Below are 22525 nucleotides of genomic sequence, written 5' to 3'. Positions count from 1 at the left end.
ATTCATAGTCCAGGAACACAAGTTCACTAAAAGGCTGAGACATAATCATAGGGCTATAAAATGCTTCCCCTACCCAACACCTTATCACCACATTACTGAAAGGCCCATTTACCACAGTTCCTTTTACCCACTACACCATGCAGCTTTCAACAACAAAAATTACAAGGCAAACCAAAAGGCCAAAAATACAGTTTGAAGAAAGAGCAAGCTTCAAAACCAGTCAGATATAGCAGGGATATTCGATGATCAGATTGGGAATTTAAAATGATTACCATTGATATGCTAAGGTCACTAATGAATAAAGTAGACAATTTGCAAGAACAGATTGGTAATGTAAGAAGAGAGATGGAAATTCCAAGAAGGAATAAAAAAAATGCTAGAGGTCAAAACTGTCACAGAAACAAAGAATGACTTTGATGGGCTCATTAGTAGACTCAACATGGCAGAGGAATGAATCTCTAAGCTGGAGAACGTGAAACTTAAAAAGAGAGACAATAGGAACAGAAATTTTCAGTTTTTTTCAATATTGTTTTGCTTTTTCTTATTTCTTGGTATTTTTCTTATTTTTTCTCATTTTTCTCTTTTTTCAGTTTGTTAATATTATTAATTAGTATTGTTAGCACTAGGTACAACAAGCTTCAGCCCTCCTTGGCCATCTCTGTTTAGGAGGAGGTCCATATTGGCAATGGCCAGCTCCTCAAGACCACCAAGTGGTAACTTTGCCAAGGTGAAGTTGGCCTAGCACACCCTGACTAAGAAAGAGGTGACTATGAAGATTATTAACAAAACCCAGAACAATTCCTCTAACCTCCAGAGATGATCCTTGAAGTTCTGATCATTAAGATCTTAAATCACTTGAACATTATGAAATTATTTCAGGTGATTGAGACCAAGGAAACACTACTTGGTCATGCAGTACACTTGTTGAAGAGAGGTGGCTCATGACAGCATGAAAGAGAAAGAGGCCTGAAGCAAACTTTACCAGATAGGGTCTGCTATGCATACTACCAGCAGATAGCATGATCCCTATTGTCCATAAGGACCTAAAGGCAGAAAGTATGCTTTTGGATGCTGGTGTGAACATCAAATTGTAGACTTTGGCTTTTGCAATGAGTTTACTTTTGGTAATAAACTGGATATTTTGTATCAGTTCATCTTAACCTGCCCAGGAATTCTTCTTCAGGGTGGAAACTCTGAGGGTCTCATAGTGGATATGTAGAGATGGTCTGTGAGTTATCCTTTATACAATGATCACTAGGTCCCTGCCTTTTGATGGACAAAACATCAAGGATCTGTTGGAGTGGGTACTGAGTGGAATATATGCCATCTCCTCTTATGTTCCCATGGAGAGTGAAAACCTGCTAAAGAATTTCCTCATCCTCACCTCCATCAAGAGAGGTCTTTCAGAGGAAACCCTAAGATATCCATGGATATAAAGATGGGCTATGGGGAGGAATTAAAGCCTTACATAAAGCAACTTACTGACTACAATAACCCTGGCAGATTGAATTGAGGGTATCCATAGGCTACTCATGGGCAGGAATCCAGGACTGGTAGATGGGATCAGTAAGATGAAGTGATGACCACCTTTGTGGTCTTGGGCTATAAGAGATCTGAGTTGAAGGGCTACACCATTACCCTGAAATCCCCTCCTTCAGCTGATCCCACCAACAGCTTGCCCTCCTTATCCCACATGGTACAGTGCAGGGTATCTGCCAATCCAAAGCAGTGGAGTTTCAGTGACCCTACTCTCACCTTTAATTCCTACTCTGAGAACAGTCAAAGCAGTAAAGCAGAAAATCAATGACCTGAGGAGTACTAGGAGTTAGGATGGAAGGCCAGCAGTACAGCCAAAGTGCCTGCCAGTCCCCTACCCAGCCTAGAGAGGAAGACCATTACCCCAGCATATCCCCCAGCTTGGCCTTGTGGTCTCCCCTCCACCCACATATCATCAGCAGGTGTAGAGCCTTGGATAGAACCAATTTCCCCCAGGGTGTTGCCTCCAAAGAAAACTCCACCCATAATGTGCAGACTGAATATGTGGGAAACCAGAAGAATTTTCCCATCATGTGACCCCAGCCTTTCTCTCTGACAGCAGCTAGGTCAACAGGGGCCACTGGGAGGTCCTTCACTTTCATTCAAAGAAACCTGTGTTTCAGGTCAGCCAGAAAAAGTCCAGCATGAAGCTGAAAGCAGAGTGGAGAAGAGGTGTCTTTAGGTAGTGGGCACCCGGGGCAGTCACATTAACAAGAAAGCATGACAGGAAATCTGACTCACTTCCTGTACCTTATATGAGGCACAAAGATTACAGCTCTATGGAGCCCAGCTAGATGGTGCGGGATGTAAACAGCTATATGTGTGAGCTGCATAAGAAATAAATGCTGCTGTGCATGCATGGCCCAGCTGAGAGAGGACTTCATGCAGTAGAGGATGGAGGAGGGGACCTGCCTGGCCTTCACTTCTGGGGTTGAGATAAGAAGACACCCAGCACACACATAGCCTCAAAAACACAGTCTTCAAGATAACTGAGGATATTAAAGGACTGTTGTGGTGCTTCCCTGGATACAGGAAGAGAGTTGATGGCCATAGCTACAGACCAGGCCCTCCACCCAACTTGGTTTAACTTCAGAGAATGTACTGTTCTCCATGGGGCACTTCTCTCTATTGCTCTTCTCCATATTGTCTTCTGTGTTTGTGGAGGAGGAGAAATGGCTCCGTAGAAGTAAACACAATGAAAAAACCATATCTGTATATATACACATATATATGCTATATATATGTTAATTATATACATGATAATTAGCATAGATGATAATTATCATGTTTAAATATAATAGCTAAAAAAATACCCTATTTTATTGCTACAGCTGTCATAAAACATTCAATTACCACTTTACAAAAGGAGGATCCTTAATTGTTCAAAATTTTCTTGACCCAACTGAAACAAAACAAAACAAACAAAAACCTATTTCCCTGGAGGGAAACCAAAGCCTGATGTAACCATCCTAAAAAGGGATAGATGTCAATGAATTGTAAAAGGGACTACACTTAAAGCTGTGGTGTTGGCTTTTCTTGCTGAGAAAACAAGGCCTGAGAGTCACATCTATATGATAAATGTTGCTATGAGCCAACCACTTCAGTATTGATAAGCTTTTAGCAATCACACTATATCCTTTATTATGGTCTCATGGGTTGGCTGGGCTCAGTTGGGTGGTTTCTCTGTTGCTTGTGGTATCTGCAGGGCTCACTTCTGTGGGTTTATTTAGCTTGTGGATAGCCTAGAAAGTTCTTGAAGGCCTCTCTCAAACATGTAATGCTTTAGTGCTGATTGTGGGCTGGGATACTTTAGTTCTCTATGTGGCCCCTCTCTTGCAACAGGATAGCGAATCATTCCTGGAGAACAAGAGGAATCATTCCTGGAGAACAAGAACAAGTGGGCAAGGGCTTTTCAAACCCCTGGTTACCTCACTGTTGCTAATGTCCCACTGGCCAAAGCAAGTCACATGGCCAAGCCCAGAGTCAATGTGGGAAGGGAATTACACAAGAATGAGAATAGTGGGAGGCATGATTTACTGGGGCCTAACAGTGCAACAATCTACCACATATAGCTGGGTAGCAGAATTGACTTATTTAGAGACCTGGATGAAAATGCTTCTGAGGGTGGGATTCATGGTTGAATATATTTACAAAGAAGAAGAAGAGGATGGAGAATCCCATGACTAAGTATGGAAACTAAAGGTACGTCCATTGCCATTGTCCATGGCATTCATCTGTGGTCATTCTGTGTCATCTTGTGCCATGGCTCTTACAGAGGAAGGGTCTAATCTAGAATGTTCAAGCGTACTGCCAATGCCTGATGTTTCATCAGTTTGGGGACACAGGAGACTGCTTTGGTAGAAAGTGAAAAATTTATTGGTGAAGTCACACAATAGTAAATGTTGCTTTGTCATCATCACCAATATTTAGGACAGCATCCACCTGGGCCAGTGCACAAGTTTTGGTACCAGGGTAGCTTTTAGTAGTCTGACTTAACTTCGTGGACTAGAGAAGAGGGTGTTGCTTGTCAAGAACTGAAGATTTGGGTGTTCAGGGATAATTCTCTATTCATCTTTCAAATCTTATCTTAACACTTATATACCTGAGAAGTCTCCTAGACTCATTTATTTTTAATTCACATTGGAATTCCCTTCCTCTCCCCTTTATTCTAACATGTGTTGCTTTGAATGATTTAATGTCTGCATTCCTGCTGGCCTCTTAGCTCTGGAAATTATATATCTTGCTCATCACCAGATCTGCAGTGCCATCATCATGGATATTGAAGTTGAAAACTTCTTTCCTTTCATACCTTCTACAACCTCTCCCTTCCCTTGAGTCACCATTTGCCTTTGGAACTGCTGACTACTAAGTATACAGTGAATGACTTTGGCCTCTCTTATATGGCATCTGTTGTAAGGGCAGTGGCTAGAACTATGTGACCCCTATCCTTTGGTATACTCATGTAACTCAGATATCACTCAAGCCCTAACTTCTTTTTCTTAAAGAGTCCAATGAAACTGTCTCAATCTCCCATTCCAAACTCCTCAATCACAGTGGGGATTCTTGAAAGTCAGATATTTCACTAGGTCACCTCAGACTCTGATTTTCTGCCGAATCCTTGATCTTTCTCATCTCTTGCAGCTGTCCCTTTCTTGCTATCCTGAATCTACCCAGAAAGACTCAGCGGTTTTATCTTATTCCTTTAAAGGATACTCCCCCAAAGCCATTACATTTCTTATTACACTTTCAGAGTCTACGTATGGGGGTCACATCAGAGGAGAGCACAGCAGATAAAACTGACTGTCAGACATCATTTATCTTAAAAATTTATGGTACCCCATCTCCTGGGGTCCTAAACCTAATTGGGAAATGTCCACTGATTTCCTCTTTTGTTAGCTCCAGACTCAACTTCTTCTTGTGTCCTATTTCTCCCCCATCAACCTCTTCCTTTTTACCCTGGTTCACCTACTCCAAATCCCTCCAAAAAATCTATTTTTATTTTTTAGATAGTTTCTAACTTTTTTGAGGTATAATTATAGTACACAAAGCTGCACATATTTAAAATATACAATTCTATCTGTTGTGAAATGTGTACACTCATGAAACCATGACCTCTCAAACAACATTTTAATCACCCCAAAAGTTTCCCTGTGCCCTTTTTAATCTATTCCTTCCTCCACCCTATTCATAGGCAACTGCTGATCTGGTGTCTCTCTATATAGATTCACCTGCATTTTCTACAGTTTTATATAAGTGGAGTCATACAATATCTACTCTTTTTCCTGGCTTCTTTCACTCAGTATAATGATTTTGAGATTCACTCACATTGTTGTGTATGTTAATAGTTTGTCTTTATTATTATTATTTTTTATATATCTTTACTGATTTCAGAGAGAGGAAAGAAGAGGGAGAGAGAGAGAGAGAAACATCAATGATGAGAGGGTCATTGATCGAGCCCGCAACCGGGCATGTGCCCTGACCGGGAATCGAACCCCAATCGCCTGGATCCTAGGTCGACGCTCAACCACTGAGCCATGCCCGGCCGGGCTGTCTTTATTTCTGAGTTTGTCTTTATTCCATTGTACAGCCATATCACAGTTCCTTTATTTATTTATTTATTTATTTATTATATGCCAATAAATTTGGCCTCTCTCTGGCTTTTGGCTATTGCAAATGAAGCTCCTATGAATATTCATGTGCAAGTTTCTCGGTTTTATGCTTTTATTTCTCTTTGGTAAATATCGAGGAGTGGAATAACCATTCCACTTAAGCTGGTGTATGTTTAATTTTTAAGAAACATAAAACTAATTTCCACTTATTTCTATAGTGGTTGTAACATCTCACACTTCCACCAGCAATGTATGAGAGTTTCAGATGCTCTGTGTCCTCACCAGCATTTGGTGTGGAGAGTCATAAATTTGGCCATATCATTGTGGGGCTCTTTTTTCTCCAGCATAGAAGTTAGCTATCTCTTGGCTTCATTCCTTTGGGAGGAGAGCATATGTTTAGGTTTACAGAAAGCAATACCAGATTATGCCTAATATTGCCTCCTCTTATACTCCAAAATATCTTGGTTTAGATAATAAAATGTGATTTCTCTACTCATCGCCCAACTGGCCATGCCTGTCCTTTCATACCCATCAAGGTGTTCTGCTCAACAAAGACTTTCTTTCCTCTGAAAAGAGATTTCCTGCTTTTCATACACATTTTTACCCTTACCACAATAGGATTACAGGCAAAAGGAATGGTGCAATGTATCCTAATGCTACCTGGGGGCTGTTCTTGCCATCAAATGAGAAGAGCTTACCTGAAAATAAAGCCAACTAGAGGAAAGTGGAGGCGAGGTAGAAGTCAGATCATGTCCAGATCACAGAATTTGAGATCCTGTATTTCTGTACTTTCCACTAAATTTTGCTGTGAACATAAAAAAATGTTCTGAACAATAAAGTCTGTTAAAATAAATAAGCATTTGCTCACATACAGTGGGTCTTAGACAACTAGCTTAAAAGAAATAAATTCTACTTGACTGTACATTTCTTCATGTGTTTCGAAGTGGCATTGCCATTCACCAAATACAGGCAAGCCTGGGAACCCCATCTCAACTCTATTAATTAAACGGCTGGCATGAAACATGCAGCAAGGCATGTTCACTGGCCTATTATTGGGTGATTTGTTCTTCCTGACTTCCACTTGCTAAATGATTCTGTCTGCAATGATACACAGCTGCAGAAAAACTCTCACATCTTCCACTACTTAACATTTTGAATTTTTCATTTGTTGTAAAGCTCAAAAGAAAGTCTATATATTTCTATCCAAGGTTAATATTATTAATATTAATATTAATGTTCTCTTTTTTCATTTAGTGATTTAAAGCCTTTAAATATTTACTTCATCAGGAAAATATATTCATATATTTTATGAAGAATTGCTATAACATTTTTTTTTTGTTTTTTGTTAAATATATTAAAGATGTCCCTTTTTCTCCCCAATGACCCATTCCACCCCATCCCATCCACCTCCCCAGTTCCTCTCCACAACATTGTCCATGTCCTTGGGTTGTGCATATATGCATATAAATTCTTTCATTAATCTCTCTCTCTCCACCTACCTGCCCTATTCTATCCCTTTGACATACACCAGTCTGATCGACACTTCCATGTCATTGAATCTATTCTGCTCATCAGTTTATTAAGTTCTTTAGATTTCACATATAAGTGAGATCATGGGATGCTTGTCTTTCTCTGCCTGGCTTATTTCACTTAGCATAATACTCTCCAGGACCATCCATACTGTCCCAAGGGGTATAAGATCCTTCTTCTTTACAGCTGCATAATATTCCATTGTGTATATGTCCCACAGCTTTTTTATCCATTCATCTACTGATGGGCACATGTGCTGTTTCCAGATCTTAGCTATTGTAAAATGTGCAGCTATGAACATAGGGATGCATGTAATCTTTCTGATTAGTGTTTCAGGATTCTTAGGATATATTCCAGGAAGTGGGATCACTGGGTAAAAAGGCAGCTCCATTTCTAATTCTATGAGGACCCACCATACTGTTTTCCATAGTGGATGCACCAGTCTGCATTCCTACCAGCAGTGTACTAGGGTTCCTCTTTCTCCACATCCTCGCCAGCACATGTCATTTGTTGATTTGTTGATGGTAGCCATTCTTACAGGTGTGAAGTGATACCTCATTGTGGTTTCAATTTGCATCTCTCTGATGATTAGTGACTTTGAGCATTTCCTCATGTGTCTCTTGGCCATCTGTATGTCCTCTTTGGAGATATGTCCATTCAGGTCCTTAAACCATTTTTCAGTTGGATTGTTTGTCTTCCTCTTGCTGAGTACTATGAGTTTTGTGTACATTTTGGAAATTAGCCCCTTATCAGATACATCCTTGGCAAACATGTTTTTCAAGACCATGGGGTTCCTTTGTATTTTGAGACTGTTTTCTCTTGCTGTGCAGAAGCTTTTTAGTTTGATGTAATCCCATATGTTTATTTTTTCTTTTGTTTCTCTTGCCCTAGGAGATGTATCAGTGAAAATTCTACTACGGGGGATGTCTGTGAATTTACTGACTAAGTTTTCTTCCAGGATTTTTATGGTTTTGCGACTTATATTTAAGTCTGTTACCAATTTTAAGTATACTTTTGTGTATGGTGAAAGTTGGTGGTCTAGTTTCATTTTTTTGCATGTATCTGTCCAATTTTCCCAGTACCAATTTTTGAAGAGACTGTCTTTACTCCATTTTATGCTCTTGCCTCCTCTGTCAAATATTAACTGACCATAATGGCATGGGTCTATTTCTGGGGTCTCTGTTCTGTTCCATTGATCTATATGTCTGTTTTACTAATATCACGCTGCTTTGATTACAATGGCTTTGTAGTACAGTTTGATGTCTGGTAAAGTGATCCCTCCCACACTGTTCTTTTTACTCAAGATGGTTGCAGTTATTTGTGGTCTTTTTGGGTTCCACATAAATTTTCCAAATGTTTGTTCTAGATCTGTGAATATGCTGCTGGTATTTTAATTGGAATTGCACTGAATTTATAAATTGCTTTTAGTAGTATGGACATTTTAATGATATTAATTCTTCCAAGCCATGAACATGGTGTATTCTTCTATTTCTTTTTTCAGTGTCTCATAGTTTTCCAAGTACAGGTCTTTTACATACTTGGTTAAGTTTATTTTTAGGTATCTTATTTTTTGAGTTGCAATGGTAAATGGTATTGTAGTTTCAGTTTCTCTCTCTGAAAGTTCATTGATGGTATATAAGAATGTCATTGATTTCTGGATGTTGATTTTGTATCCAGTATCTTGCCAAATTCATTTATCAAATCTAGTAATACTTTGATGGAGTTTTTAGGGTTTTCTATGTACAATATCATGTCATCTGCAAATGATAGTTTTACTTCCTCCTTTCCAATTTGGATACCTTTAATATTTTCTTCCTGTATGATGGTTGTGGCAAGGACTTCCAGTACCATGTTGAACAAAAGTGGTGAAAGTGGACATCACTGTCTTGTTCTTGTTTTTAAAGGAAATGGTTTTAGTGTTTTGGTCATTGAGTATGATGTTGGCTGTAGGTTTGTCATATATGGCCTTTATTATGTTGCAGTATGATCCTTCTATTCCCATTTTCCTAAGAGTTTTTATCAGAAATGGGTGCTGGATTTTGTCGAATGCTTTTTCGGCATCTATTGATATGGTCATATGATTTTTGTCCTTCATTTTTTTTATGTGATGTATCACATTTATTGATTTGCAGATGTTATACTAGCCTTGCATCCCTGGAATAAATCCCACTTGGTTGTGGCGAATGACCTTCCTAATATATTGCTGGATCCACTTTGCTAGTATTTTAGTGAGGATTCTGTTATCTATGTTCATCAGGAATATTGGCCTGTAATTTTCTTTCTTTGTAGTGTCTTTATCTGGTTTGGGGATTAGGATGATGCTGGCCTCATAAAAAGAGTTTGGGACTTTTCCCTCATGTTGAATTTTCTGGAATAGTTTGAATAAAATAGGTGTTAATTTTTCTTTGAATGTCTTGCAAATCTCACCTGTAAATCCATCTGGGCCAGGAATTTTATTTGCTGGGAGTTTTTTGATTACTGCTTTAATTTCATAAATTGTTATAAGCCTATTCAGGTTTTATGTCTCTTTTTGATTCAGCTATGAAAGGTTGTATGAATCTAGGGATTTGTCCATTTTCCCCATGTTGTTCAATTTGTTGGCATATAGTTGCTCATATTATAATCTTACAATCCTTTGTATTTCTATTGGGTCAGTTGTTATAGCGCCTCTTTCATTTCTGATTTTATTTATTTGGGTCCTCTCTCTTTGTTTCTAAGTGACCCTGGCTAAAGGTTCATCAATCTTATTAATCTTTTCAAAGAACCAGCTCTTAGTTTCATTGATTTTTTAAAATTGTCTTTTTAGTCTCTATGTTATTAATTTCTGCTCTGATTTTTATTTTTTCCTTCCTTCTATTTCCTCGGGGCTTTTCCTGCTGTTGTCATTCTAGTTCTTTCAGTTGTTGTATTAGATAGTTCATTACATCGTTTTCCTGTTTCTTGAGATAAGCCTGTAATGCTATGAATTTTCCTCTCCAGACTGCTATCACCTGTTCCCACATATTTTGGGTTGTTATTTTTTAATTTTCCTTTTGTCCCATGAAGTATTTTATTTCTTCCTTGATCTCATTGGTAACCCATTCATTGTTTAATAGCATGCTACTCAGCTTCCATGTTTTTCAATATTTTTAGTTTTTTTATAGTGGTTGATTTCTAGTTTCATGGCATTGTGATTCAAGAAGATGCTTGATATGATTTTCAGTCTTCTTGAATTTGTAGAGGCTTGCTTTGTGCCTTAACATGTGGTCTATTTTTGAGAATGTTCCATGTGTACTTGAGAAGAATGTATATTCTGGTGCTTTGGGATGAAATATTCTATAAATGTCAATCCATTAGGCCTAATGAGTCATTTAAGGTCTGTGTTTTCCTGTTGATTTTTTTATCTTGATGATCTGTCCAATGCAGAGAGTGGGGTGTTAAAGTTCCCTATTATGATTGTGTTGCTGTCAATCTCCCCGTTTAAGTCCCCTAAGACATTTTTCAAATGTTTAGTTACTCTTATGTTTGGTGCATATATGTTTATAAAGGTTACTTCTGCTTGTTGGATTGATCCCTTTAGTATTATGTAATGACCATCTTTGTCTCGTTCTGATCTTTTTTTGAAGTCTATTTTTTCAGAAATAAGTATTGCTACTCCAGTTTTTTTTTTTTTTTTTTTTTTTCCTTTCCATCTGCATGGAATATTTTATTCCATCCCTTAACCTTTAGCTGTGTGAACATTTTGCTCTCAGGTGGGTCTCTTGTAGACAGCATATATTTGGTTCCTGTTTTCCTATCCATTCAGCTACCCTATATCTTTTGATTGGACCATTTATCCCATTTACATTTAAGGTTACTATTGATATAAACTTACTTAATGCCATTTTTCCCCTTCATGCTGATGTACCTTTCTCTCACTATTCCTTCTTTTTCTTAAAGCAGTCCTTTAGCATTTCTTGCAATGCTGGTTTGGTGATACTGAACTTTTTTAACCTTCTTTTTGTCTGGGAAGCTCTTTATTTCACCTTCAAATTTAAATGATAGCCTTGCTGGATACAGCAATCTTGGTTGCATGTTCTTGCTTTTCATTACTTTGAGAACTACATGCCATTTTCTCCTGGCCTGAAGAGTTTCGGTTGAGAAATCAGCTGTCAGCCTTATGGGGTTTCCCTTGTAAGTCACTGCTTGTATCTCTCTTGCATCCCTTAGTATTCTCTCTTTGTCCTTGACATTTGCCATTTCAATTATGATGTGTCTGCAAATGGGTTTCTTTTGGTCTCTCTTGTTTGGAACCCTCTGTGTGTCCTGAACTTGTGTGGCTTTCTCCCTTGCCAGTACAGGGAAATTTTCTGTCCTTATTCCCGCCACCAAGTTCTTTATTCTTTGCTCTATTTCCTCCCGCTCTGGCAGTCCTATAATGAGAATATTGTTTTTCATTATTTTGTCCCATAGCTCCCTCAAACTGTCCTCATGTTTTAATTGTTTTTTTTTTATTTTGTTGCTGTGATTGAGTGATTATTTCTACCTTGTCTTTTAAGTCACTCATTCTATCCTCTGCTTCTCTGAGTCCGCTTCTAGTTTCTTCCAGTGTATTCTTGATATCAGATGCTGCATTCTTTATTTCCATCTTTTTTTTATGTTATGTATCTCTTTTTTTATATTTTCACTAACATCTTGATCTTATCATCTAGTGCCTTGTTTTTCTCATTAATTTCTTTGAGCATCTTTATAATCATTACTTTGAACTCTTTGATAACTTGCTTAACTCCATCTCATCAAAGTCTTTTTCTGGCAATTTTTTCTTTTCTTTAATTTGGAGGCTGTTTCTTTGTCTCCCCATTTTGGTGACTCTTAGTGTTTATGTTTGTCCATTAAATATATCTTTGTCTCCCAGTTTTATGAGGAGAGATTTTGTATTGTGAATCCAGTGGAGCCTGGAAATGTGTTTTCTATATACTTCTGAGCTCTTTGCCCTAGGTGTGTCCCTTTTGTGGATGTCCATGTTGTGGGTTCTTGGGCTCTCTTGTCAGTTGAGTCTAGGTTTTTGTTGGCCTGTCCTTGGGATGACTCCCCTCTCAGGTTGGTTAACTGTGTTTCTCAGCTCCAACCTTGTTGTATAAGCTGTTGTATGGCAATGCTGGACAATACATAACTAAACTTCCAGGAAACTAGGGATATATTATAAAATATCTTGACAATCATAAAGAAAACAACCCAAGTGAAAATAGAACTCGGAGAGTGAAGGGAGAACACAAGTTCTAGAGAAAAATAAAAAACAAACAAATAAACAAAAAATGTTAAAAAAGAAAAAGTATACCTTAAAGAGAGAAAAGTATATTGTTGTTCATAGTGATGAAACTTTAGAGAATAATAATAATAAACTCAACTAAAATGTAAGAAATAGAGAAGCTATTGGAAGATAAAAGAGGCAGAGAAAAGATTCTGAAAGAAGGGCTAGCAAAAAGTTAAGGGAGATAATTAGAATAGGATAATAGTTGAAAATGAAAAAATAAAAATACAATAAAGAGAATAAGAGAAACTAAAAATCAAGCAAAAAGACAGGAATACAGAAAGGAGGAAAACAAAAGAAAGAAGAGGAAAAAAAATTATGTCAATGGATCGAGAGGAATGAGAGGGAGATAAAGCCAGGGCAGGGAGGGAGTCCAATAAGAGATTTGGGGGAAACTATAGAGTAAAGCAATAAATGTGTTAGGTATAATGATAATGTTCCAGCAGTTAAGTAGGAAATATCAAAAAAGTCTTCATAGTAAAAGCAAGGATAAAACAAAACAAAGCAAATAAAAGAAAACAGAGCAACAAAACAAAAAACAAGCTAAGTAAAACAAAGTTGTTTAAAAAAATAAGAAAAAAATTAAAAATTTTAAAATATTAAAACAATTACAAAATTTAAAAGGAGAAAAAGAAATTTTACCCCCTTTCTCTTCTTTCTAAGAGAAAAAGAGAAAAAAGCAGACAAACAGAAAAAAGACAGTCGATCAGGTGAGGTTTTTCTGGACAGCTTATATTGTCTGAGGTGCTCTGTTTTGTATGCTGATTTTCGTTCTCCTGGGAGGTACTTGTGTATCAGCCAATGTGATGAGCCTCTAGGTTTGGCTCTGCTGTCCTTAGGTAGATGGTTGATCTGAGGCTCTCTGTGGATCACCTCTTCTTGTCAGCTATTTTACAACCTTGTAGTTGCCTGGTTTTACTCCAGAGTCTTCTGTAGAGTCTTTTAGGTGCAGGATGGCTAGTGTAGTTGGGGATATCATTCCCCTTACTTAGAGGTTTTGCTGTCAGGCATTCACTGTGGGGGAGTTAGTCTCTGTTCCACAGCCAGCTCCTCAGTCTCTACCCTACCCTCCGATTTTGGTTCCCCATGCACTGACCTTCTGCAGTTTCAGATTGATTTCAGCCTGTTGACTTTTCTGTATTGGTTGTTTCAGCAGCCAGGGTTCAGTGGGTTGGATTAAAAAACATTCCAGTGAACCTTTTGCCTGTCCAGCCCCCAGTAGGACTTTTCAGCTTTTCCTCCAGTTCCCAAACAACAGTCCCTTAGAGCCTTGTTCTTGTAATGTCCTCCTGTGAGTTGTTCTTTCTTCCCCCTCAGGACTGTGTCCTGCAGGGATATCTGGGGCTTCAGCGGGCTGGACCAGCCTCTTTCCTATTGGGGGTGGTGCTCACAGGCTATGGGAGAAGCAAGCATGCTCTGCCCCTCCCTCTCCATATCTGGTTTGTTGGTCTCACCTGTTGTGCCTTACTCCAAACATTCTGCTATGCAGACCCCAATCTCAGCCTCTGCTGGTTTGTCAGCTCAGTGCACATCTGAAAGGTGGGAGCCAGTTCATAGATCAAAAACTCAAAAATGGACAAAGCAACATACAAGCTGAGAGTCTGCAGGAGGGACACAAAGTCAGCTCCAGGCAGCTCCCCTGAGCCACTGACCTCAGTAAAGTTGGGGTGGTTCCATGTGCCACCATGGTGCCCCTCAGGGCTGGTCCAAAATCCCAGACTCTCCCCACTAGGAGCTCAGGAAGTAGGGCTCTTCTCCCCTTCCCCACACCACACAGATTAAATGCTTTCTGGGACTCAACAGAATGCCTTACAGGAAGGCAGAGGGTCTCTGTATATGGCTGCTCAGTGCAGAAATTTGGTCCCTGTCTACTCGGATGCAGCATACTTTGGGACAGCCTTTCCTATGGTCGGCACTGGGTGTGGAAGAAGCGGGTAGTGGCCACCATTAGAAGCTTTGTTTCACTAGGAAGGTGCTGTCCCACTTCCTGGGCGCAGGGTTCCCCTGGGTTCCTCTGTCCTCCAGGCGGGGTACTCTTTCCCTCTCCTCTGCTCCAGGTGTAAGAGCCCCACTTTTGGATGCCCATCTGCACACCGGAGGGTAGTGAACTTTGCAGCTTCCAAGTCTCTCGGCTCAGAGCCCAATACAGGCTTCAAGGGGGGTTCCCCCTTTCTATGGTCCACCTCTCTTACCGTACTCTATGATGTTTCTTCAGTACTTCTTACTCACAATATGTCCACTCAAGTATGTGTCTCTGGTTATTCCAAGCTGGTTATGTAGTATTTTAGTAGTAAATTGTGCCTGAGGCTGGGAGCGGGGACCATCTACTTCTTCTCATATTGCTGCCATCTTCCCTCTACCTGGCTATAACATTTTTAAGTTGATATAATTAAAAAATTTATTGCCCAGCTGGCGTGGCTCATAGGTTGAACATCAACCTATGATCCAGAGGATCTCAGTTCAATTCCTGGCCAGGGCACATACCCCAGTTGTGGGTTCAACCCTCAGCAGGAGGTATGCAGGAGGCAGCTGATCAATGACTCTCTCATCATTGATGTTTCTAGCTCTCTCTCCCTTTCTCTCTGAAATCAATAAAAAGATATTTTTAAAAAAATTCTTTATATTTCTCCAAATACTCCCTCTTTTGCCTAATATTGTGTGCTTTTATATTCTTTTGTATTTTCCTGATTAGGTATGATGGTAGTTTGTCTACTTAGTGATGTAGAAATTATAATAATTGAATCCTCTCTTCAGTTTTAATTGTTTATTATTTTAATAATTCAATTTTGAATAACTCATTCATTTACATTATAATGTCTTGCAAGTAATCAAGTCATCAGGATATGTAACTCCTGAGCAAAGCTTTAGCATCTTCTGTAAATTTTGATGGGCAGCTTTCTCAAATTGACATTTTAATCTTTACAATTTTTTTACATATATAGTATTTATTTTCCCTTTGACCCAGGAGTTATATAGAAGGCCATTGTAAAATTTCTAATTGGAGAAATTCTTTATCTACCATTATTTCTTTATTCTTCACCATTATCTCTAATTTTATATTATTTAAGATAGAGTATGTGTTTTCCCAAATAATTATTTGGATATAATATGTGACTTGAAACAAGAATATTTTCTAAAAACTATTTATGAATGCTGTAAACAAAGTGACCTTTCTTGTTTATAAGATAAAAAGTTAAGAATGTATCCTTTAAATAACTTATTTATTGCATTAATAAAAGTTCTTATAATTTAAAAAAATTATCTTTATTGTTGAAAGCATTACAGATGTCCCCTTTTTATCCACACTGACCCCTTCTACCCAACACCCACCTTCTATATTGTCTGTGTCCATGGTTTATGCATATACACAGATAAATTCTTTGGTTAATCTCCTCCCACCCATCAACCTACCCACACCTTCCCTTTGAGATTTCTCAGTCTGTCCCATGCTTCTATGTCTTTGGATCTATTTTGTTCATCAGTTTATTTTGTCTTTAGATTCCACATAAGAGTGAGATCATGTGATACTTATATTTCTCTGACTGGCTTATTTTGTTTAGCATAATGCTCTCCAGTTCCCTCCATGCTGTCTCAGAGGGTAAGAGATCCTTCTTGTTTACAACTGCAAGTGCCCATTAGTAGATAAGTGGGTAAAAAAAAAAGCTGTGATACATTTACACCATGGAATACTATGCAGCTGTAAAAGTTATTATAATTAAAAAAAATATTTATCTACTTGTTTGTAAAAGGCTAAGAGATGTGTTCATTTATTCTACTATTATATTTTGTCATATTTTATTTTGAATTTTAATTTATACAGACATAATATTATATGTCCCAAAAATCTTTATAATTGATACATCTTTATTCTGAATTGTACTTTTAACAACTTAAAATTACCCTTACATCTCATTATTACCTGTAACATGAATTTCTATTTGGACTTCAAACTTTTATATTGCTGTTTGTGTTTGTCTTGTATCTGTGTTTAATTTTTTCTGTAGCTTATTTTATTTACTTGTTTTAGAATATTGATGCTTTCTGATGCTGAAGTTATCCAATTTTTTTAAGGGCAGCCTCTTTAAATGCTCTTTTAACACAATCTCAAGATGATCCAGGCTTATCTTGTACATTTCCAGCTACAGGAATCAGATCTGGCACTGGAGATTTCTACAAGAATGCCTGGTTCCTTTACATGGGAAAAAGTATTTAAAGTAAATAGTCTAGGAACATCATAATTCTATGGTTTCAGATAGTTAACCTGTTGTTTGGCTATACTGCTTTGGTAAGAAATTATGCTTACTTTACTTAAGATTTCCAGTTAAAACACAAAATAAATATATAGAGAGAAATGGCTTCATAAAAATGACTGTGAAGCTATCTTGACATTTTTGTGGCATTGGTTTAAATATGTATGAAAAATGGAAACATTAGATAATATAAAACAAATCAGTAAATAGCTATATTACAGAATGTAAAATGACTGTTTTGTTATAAGAACAAAAAGAAGAAACTAACATGGTTGCCATAAAGCCAATTAGGTGCACATGCAGGAAGAGATGTGTTTTTTTCCCCCTGGGTATTATGTTTGCTGTATATACCAGTTATGCAGAACTGCATTGCTGGACCTTGATCACAGCACTATGTCTTATTTGCCATTTATTCATTTATCAAACACATAGTATGTGCTCAATACTTAATTACAAACAAATTTAAAGATAGTAATAAAGGTCCATTTGGGGTAGGGGGTGCAAAGTAGTTAGCTATTTATGGGAAATGCATAATTGGCTCTATATGTTTTTAAAACCCATCCTCTTTTCTGTATTATGTAGTTAAAAGTTGCCTACTTGAAGAAACTTTTTCATGTGCTATTTAAGAAAACAAAAATTAGAAAACAAAGCATAGATTCAGTTTGTATTTAATTGCCACATTAAAATCATTGAAATAAATTATTTGAAATCATTAAAATCATTAAACGAAATTATTTGAAACAATAATTACTCCTCAGGAAATCTATAAAAAATAAAATAACAGTAGGGAAAATACTTTTGTGTTATTTTTTCTTCTTCTAGCCTTTGTTCTTAAGAAAGCAAACTGTTGTCTCACTTCCCTGAAGCCACTTATAAATCCATGCAAGAACATTAGAGAAAAAAATGAATCCAAGATAGGTGCCATCCATAAGGGAACAAAGTACTTCTTTGCTTTATATTTACATTGGAAATCTGGAGATTTTGCATGCAAACATTTTACTTCATGGCACTGCTTCTCAAATTGTGATTAAATCTAGCTCCACATAAAGGTTTTTCAATAAAGTAGGTTGCACTGTTTTCTGTTTATGGAAAATTGATGTATCATCTGATATGCTTTCAATTGCTAACTCTTGTTTGACAAAAGCTGGAAGGAATTTCAGCCAACCATTATCTAATCAAGGAATTATTTCCTACCTATCTTGTCTTCAACACAACTTGCTGCCAAATGTAGTTTTGACTCTTGTAAATCACTATGCATTTTAAGAAGCAAAATGGACTCTCTAGTTTTGTTAGAAAAGTACAAATTATTAAAACTACCCATCACTACCAGTGGAATGCTCTCCAATTTTTGCATGTTGCAGAGTAAGATTATTTGACATAATTTAATGTTACGTTTTTATACCATTTTATTTAAGTAGAGTTTTTACAGTCTTGAAATACAAACAAGTAGATATAATAACAATTCCATTAAACACTCTCATGTTTACACCCAACCCTGACTAAAGAGTAAAGCTTGCAGTTTGAGTGTTTATTTAGCTATACAATTTATTATGACTTGTAATATAAAAATCCCACCCACATTCACCATAAGTGCCTAAGGAAGCAAACTAAATATAAGTGATGGTGTTTTTGTGTGTGATTTTCAAATAAAAAGAAACTCAGTTTATTCAACTACTAATTTTTCACAGACACAGCATATAAGGGAGCTTCTCTCTTCAGAAATGTTTGTATTGGTCTTCAGTTTGACTCAATTCAGGACAGCAATGTGTGCTTATGAAAGAGGGTGTGGGCTGAGGAAGACCTTCAAAAATGACCTCCATGAATCTCCTGAACTGCATGTTCAAGGAGGCAAAGAGAAGGTGGGTGAACATTCCTATTTGGGAACAGATTGCCTGGGTCCAGCGGCCTTGGGTGAGTCTCTTCATCTTTTTGTGACTGCACTTCTGTGAAATGGGAAACTTTTTAAATTAAGAGATATAAATGAGCATTATATGTGAAATGTTTGGAACAGGGCCTGGCACATGAAAAGTACTACCTATGGGATAGCTATTTTTTTTTTTAATTACAGAAGCTTCACTGCAGAATATGAACTGTCACGTGTGTTGTTCATGCATTCTACAAACATTTATTTGTGTTACAGTGGAGAAATGCATTGTGTGTTTTTAGTTTATGTGAATGCAACTACATGGTATCAGGGAGAGATGGAACCATTTAAAGAGCACAGTCACAGCTGTTCACTCCACTAATGACTGACCCAGGCAGAACAGGAAATGCTGAAAGGGGTATGCTGCCTATGATCTTACATGGTTCTCACTCTGTGTGTCTCATCTCATGTGAGCAACAGGCTGTGGCTTGAAGGAATATCACTGCTTCTGGTGAGCACTGTCCATACAAGAGCAGGAATCATTCCAAAGCTGAAAAGAAGTCAAGTGGTCTTAAGAGGATGTACACGCACATACACATACATGTATACACTTACACACACATGCATGCATGCACTCATGTGCATGTGAACACTTGCACACACACATGCACACACAATTTTCAAGCATCATGTTACTATACCTGTGATTGTCTCCTCCCCACCCCCACTCTGGAATCCAGCCCTCCTTATGCCAACTCTTGTGTGCTCTCTGCCAGATGGTGAAGATGTGCTTATCAGCAACACAGTTTCTGTCCTTAGAAGCTAATAGCGTAGTACAGATATCCTCAAATTTATTGTATTAAGAATTATCTGGGTGCCTCTTAAAGTGCATCCTCTTGTATCTCCTCCCTAGAGGTCCTGATTCAATAGGTTTGGGGTAAGGTCTGACAGTCCACTTCCCAATAAGCAGCCCAGGTGATCCTAGACCACGCACTTGTCTGATGGTCAAGCAAGAGGCATTTTTCAGAAAGGATACAGGAATATGCCAGAACCTGTCAGTCAAAAGTAAAGCCAGATCTAATGAGAGAGTTGAACCAGAAGAGAGAGCAACCATAGCTCAGTTGCTAGCAGGGGTTGCACTTGAGAGAGCATGGCACAGCAATCCAGTCCCAGCTTCTGCATGCTCCTCTGTCTGAGAGCCCTGGCACCACTGGAGTTCCCCTCTAGCCTTGTGGTTCTTTATGATCAGGGGGTGCTTTAATTTCTCTGTTCTAGGACTCACAGCTGGAAGGAGCCTTGAGGCACAGAGGACTGTCCCTCCTCCCTGTTCAGGCTGGTAGAGCAATCCTTTGTGCAGGGGCAGAGGTGGAGCTAAAGGGCAGAGCAGCATGCTCAAGCATAGAAGGTCTGAACTGAAGTTGTCTGCCTCCCAGCCATGGGGCAAAGTGATCACCTACAAAGAAAGGCAGGTCAGGGTTCCGTGGGTTGTGCATTGAGTCCAGGATAGATCACAAGGTCAATACCTGTACACCTAAGCCTTAGCCACCAGCACACAGTCTGCAGTGGGTGTGGAACAGCAGCCATTAATCATTTCCAAACCCATAAATCATAAAATTCCATCTTCCACAGAAGAGAGGAATTTGAAAAACTTGAAAGTTTTCCCCCTAGTGAGGAGTCAGAATCAGCTAGGAAGTCAGAGACAAGACCACGGAGAAGGAATGTAGATAAGGAAGTGAAGAGGGACTGCGGACATGACTAGAGGCCAGTATGCATAGCACATGGCAGGAACAAAGGACCCTAACCCAGGGCTGAGCCGAAGTGGGGGAAGAATTAGGCGGGAATCCTGAATTTTAAAATGAGTGGATGCAAAAGGAACATCTATAATATTTTGAACAAATTACAAAAAAAAATGAGTGGATGCTGCTAAGGCAGAATTTTAGAACTAATCAATAGAAAGTTAGGCAAATATAAACCCCTAGGCAAAGAAACTCCAGCAGCAACCTGTTCGGGACCCTTCCCTGTTGCAGGGAGCTTTTCTGTACTCAATAAACTTTGCTTTCGCTTACCTTCTTGTCCGTGAAACTTATTCTTTGGTTTCATGAGACAAGAAAACTGGACCCAACAAGAAATTCCGGTATCACTAATATGTGAATTAAATCTCAAAGGTAGATTTAAGTTATTGACTGAAACCAAGTTTTTAAATATCTAGATCAATGGTTGACAAAGTGTGGTCCCTGGACCAGTAATATTAGTAGCACCTGAAAACTTGTTAGAAATGTAAATTGTCAGACTTCATCCCAGCCCTGCTGAATCAGAAACTGAGAATGGGGTCCAGTAGTTGGTGTTTTAAGCCCTCCAGGGGATTTTGCTGATGCTGAACTTTGAGATCTACTGATTGAGGCTGGAAGTTCTCAAGTTTGTCCACATATTAGCCTTACCTATGGGGCTCTAACACTACTGCTGCCCAGGTCCCAGCCCAAGCATGGCTGAATACTGGTCTTCAGAATTATTTAAGATCACAGGTGATCTAATGTGCTGACAAGTTTGGGAACTACTAAGCCAGGAGAGAGATTAACTTTCCTCTCATACCAGTGGAAGGGCAGTTATAAAGGATTCCAGAGGGTAAGAGGTTTATTTTTCCTCCCCACAACTTTTTCAATTTTGTAACCTCCCATATGTCATATATTTTTTTATCGCTCTGACCTCCTCTCACCATGCATATGGTCTTTGGATGTTTCTTGAATAAAAGTTGTACTTCCTGGACTGACATTTGGCAAGGTTGTCATGGAAAATGCTGCTGTGAACAAAGAGAGTAGGTCTCCTGTAAAAGAGGAGGGTTCCCTCCAGGATGCCAATTATCTGGGGGAGAATTTTCAGAAAAAACACCCAAGCTTGGAAGGAGGGACTATTGCCAGAAGAAAGGCAAGCTCTGGTCACTCTCTGGGGTTCTCACTTTTGGGCCTGAACAGGGATTTAAACCCATTTAAACCTCAATGTGTCAGGGCAGTGATCTGCTTCATATGGCTGAGCCAGAGGGCAGCAATCAGTGACATCTACAAGGAGACTGAAAAGCTTGAGACCAGGAGCTGGGTATTGAGGCTTAGCTGCACTCTTGGAACCCTGCTGTGTTGGTCACCTCTAAGGAATTGGACATTATTTTATTATCTTCCTTTCTCTGTATTCTTCACAGTACATCCCCTTAAGAAGATGTAAAAGGATGGATGACTCATGAAACTGGATATGCACATTTTCCAAGATGTATTGCAATATGTGGGACATACAATGTTGGAGTAAGTGAAAGGTGGTTGTGAGGCAGGGGTTGGGGTGGGGAGGTCAGATATTTAATGACTAGGCACTTTTTTTTTCTCTTTAAAATACTACAGAAACTTAGAAGATGGCAGCAACATAGGAAGATGCTGAACTTATCCCCTCCCATGAACACACTGAAATATACACCTATATATAGAGACTCCTGAAAGAGAACTGAAGGCTGATTGAACAGATTCTGAACAACAAGAGAAAAAGACAGACTAGAGACAGCTAGGAAACAGTGGAAGCTCTCTGGTATTAAAGGTGCCAGTGAGCACCATTCTTTACATCCTCCTCCACCTTGATACGACAAGTTGGAGCTCTATCCAGGTGCTCTGGCTTACCTTCAAGGTCATTACTGTGCATTCTCAGGCATATTGCCAGAGACCATTTTACCTCCAAAGAAAGAGAGCAAGTAGGATCAGCATAGCATTAATACATTCACCTGGTTTCAACACCCAGAGCCACTTCCAACTCAGGATGCTGAGTCTCAGATGCTGTAGGCACCTGCTTGGCTCAGCTGGCCTGCCAAAACCACCTGGCACCCACAACCTATACAGTGGTCCCTTCTTCACTTTTCAAGAATGGAAGAGATAGATATTTTGTTCAAGTCATATAAACAAATATAGAAAATCAAACAAAATGAAAAGGCAGAAGA

General features: G+C 38.6%; 1 pseudogene; it reads left to right on the top strand.

Annotated features, from left to right (window-relative positions):
- The first annotated feature begins 294 nt into the window (after window positions 1-294).
- LOC107540075 (serine/threonine-protein kinase MARK2 pseudogene) lies at window positions 295-2092 on the top strand (annotated as a pseudogene).
- The last annotated feature ends 20433 nt before the right edge of the window (window positions 2093-22525 follow it).

This window comes from Miniopterus natalensis, chromosome 10 (assembly GCF_054644295.1).
Source record: "Miniopterus natalensis isolate mMinNat1 chromosome 10, mMinNat1.hap1, whole genome shotgun sequence".
Taxonomy (NCBI): domain Eukaryota; kingdom Metazoa; phylum Chordata; class Mammalia; order Chiroptera; family Miniopteridae; genus Miniopterus; species Miniopterus natalensis.
Note: the sequence above shows the minus strand (reverse complement) of the source record. Positions and strands in the feature narration are given on the sequence as shown.